The 2656-nt window shown below is 42.2% G+C and overlaps 1 pseudogene; it reads left to right on the top strand.

Annotated features, from left to right (window-relative positions):
• The first annotated feature begins 1296 nt into the window (after positions 1 to 1296).
• On the top strand, positions 1297 to 1892 carry Rplp0-ps13 (ribosomal protein lateral stalk subunit P0, pseudogene 13; annotated as a pseudogene).
• The last annotated feature ends 764 nt before the right edge of the window (positions 1893 to 2656 follow it).

The raw sequence follows: 2656 nt of genomic DNA, 5'->3' as shown, positions 1-2656 counted from the left end.
ACACACACACACACACACACACACACACAGTTTCCCATGCCCTTAATCTTGGTACCAAGAAAAAACAGAATAGGCAGATGAATGGATTTCTGTGAGTTTAAAACTAGTGTGGTTTATATAGTGTGTTCCAATACAGCCAAGGCTACAAAACTGATCGTTCCAATCAATTAAAAATAAAGAAAAAGTGATTTTTCAAAACTTTGGGGGCATGTTTTGTAACCTGAAATTTTTTCTTTTGTTTTTCTGTTTAAACCCATATCTAATTGTTGGGGTAGAAAAATAGCTCACTAGTTAAGAGCCGGTATTGCTCTTGTAGAGGACCTGAGTTCAGTTCCTAACACGCATTTCAAATGGATCACAGTTACCTGTAACTCCAGGAGATCTAGCACTGTCTGACCTTGAGTATCAATGTATATGTACACAAACACATATACATAACCAAAATAATCTTTTTAAGTCTTAAAACATAGCAAATCATTATATTAATGTTTAATAAATTAATTATATTGCTTTATGTAAAATATTTTATTATTTTATTTTTATTTAAATGTATTTATTTACATCCTAAACACTGCTCCCTCCTAGTACCCCCCTTACAGAGTCCCTCCCCATCCCTACTCCCCTTCTCCACTGAGAGGGTGGGGTCTCCCCTGAGTATTCCCATTTGTTGGGGGACCTATATGTAGATTGAGCTGCCTGCCTGCTACATTTGTGCCAGGGGCCTCATTCCAGCTGGTGTGCGTTCTTGTTCTTTGGTTGGCAGCTCAGTCTCTGAGAGCTCCCAGAGATCAGGGACGTAGAACCTGAAGGGGCCACCTCCTGCAGCCAGGCAGAACCCTAGTGGAGTGATAAGGACACCAACCTACCCACAAAACTTTCGACACAAAATTTGTCCTGTCTAAAAAACTACAGGGATAAAGATGGAGCAGAGATTGAGGGAATGGCCAAAAATGACTGACCCTTCAGACTGATCCTATGGGCAAATGGCAATCCCTGACAGTATTAATGACACTCTGTTATGCTTGCAAACAAGAAGCTAGCATGGTTGTCCTCTGAGAGGATCCACCCAGCAGCTGACTGAGACAGATGTAGATACCCACAGTCAAACATTGGACTGAGGTCAGGGACTCTTACGGTAGAGTTGAAAGAAGGATTCAAGGCCGTGCGGGGGATGGGAACCCCACAGGAAGACCAACAGAGTTAATTTATGTTTTCTAAATGGCTCTCCCGCAGGGGTCCTCATTAAAGTGATATCTTTTTCAGACCCTGCATGGCAATCCCCGACATACTGTCCTGATGCCCAAGGAAGGCAGGACAACCTGAAAGTGGAACTACTTCCTTAAGATCATCCAACTTTTGGATTTTTACCAAAAATGCTTCACTATAAGAACAGACAGTGTAGACTCCAAGCAGATGAAGAAGATCCCCATGTCCCTTCAAGGAAAGGCTGTGGTGCTGATGGCAAGAACACTAGGATGTGAAAGGCCTTCTAGGAGCACCAGCTCTGGAGAAACTGCTGCCTCATATTTGGGGTAATGTGATCTTTGTCTTCACTAAGGAAGACCTCATCATGATTAGACTGGTGACAGCTGTTGCCAGTGCTGGTACCATTACCCCGTGAGGTCTCTGTGCCAACACAGAACACTTATCTGGGGTCTGAGAAGACTTCTTTCTTCCAGGCTTTAAGCATCACAACTGAAATATCCAGTGGTACCACTGAAATTCTCAGTGATGTGGAGCTGGTAAAAACAGGTGACAAAGTAGGAGCCACACTGCTGAATGTGCTAACCATCTCGCCCTTTTCCTTTGGGGTGGTATCCATAGCCAAGGCTGAAAGTATGGAAAACTGGGAGGAATCACATAAGGATATGGGATTTGGAATCTTTGACTAATGCCCTCTCAAAGCTACCAATTTAGCCAGCTTAATTTGAGAAACAAGGAAATGAAAACTTTATTCTCTTAGAGAGAGAGAAAGGGAAAGAGACAGAGACAGAGAGACAGAGAGAATTTATCCCAAGGGCATCATCAAATGCCACCTCTCCTGCACCTTCCTTCAGTTTTGGCTCTGAGAACCAACTCAGGTAACCTCCTACAACATATGGCTTACTCTTTGTGTGCTTCTGGAACAATTCCAGATTTGTTGACACCTGTTTTAAAAAGAACTGCCAAAGCTATCTACTCATCTTCTTTGCAGGCAACAAGGTTGGCTTGCATTTATGTTTCAGATCTGCCTTTCAACTCATTTTCCTGCCATGTTCTACTCCTGTGTCTCTGAAAGCTCCCTGTGAATTCTGTCTCCTGGAAATGGGTTCTGAATTATATACTTGTATAATGTATGTGTTCCTACCTTAATCCTCACATTAATCCTTGCAGTCATTCAATCTCTAAGTATCCATGTTGCCACATGGAGAAAGTCAAGCCTAGATATCCAAAATGACAGAAGCTAAAAAGGGAATTTTGACTAAGCAACAAGACGCTGCTTTGGTTTCTAGAAGCAGCAAGGAGCATCAGGCATTGAAGACTAATAGCCAGGTCAAACTACCTTCATGATTCTGAAAGAATAAATAACAATAGGGATGTAGCTCAGCAGCCAAATATTTGTTTAGTGTGGTCATTGCTCTGGGTTCATCCCCAGCATTGAGGAAAAATTTTAAAA

This window comes from Rattus norvegicus, chromosome X, assembly GCF_036323735.1.
Source record: "Rattus norvegicus strain BN/NHsdMcwi chromosome X, GRCr8, whole genome shotgun sequence".
NCBI classification, from domain to species: domain Eukaryota; kingdom Metazoa; phylum Chordata; class Mammalia; order Rodentia; family Muridae; genus Rattus; species Rattus norvegicus.
This window is presented reverse-complemented; position numbering and strand designations above follow the sequence as displayed.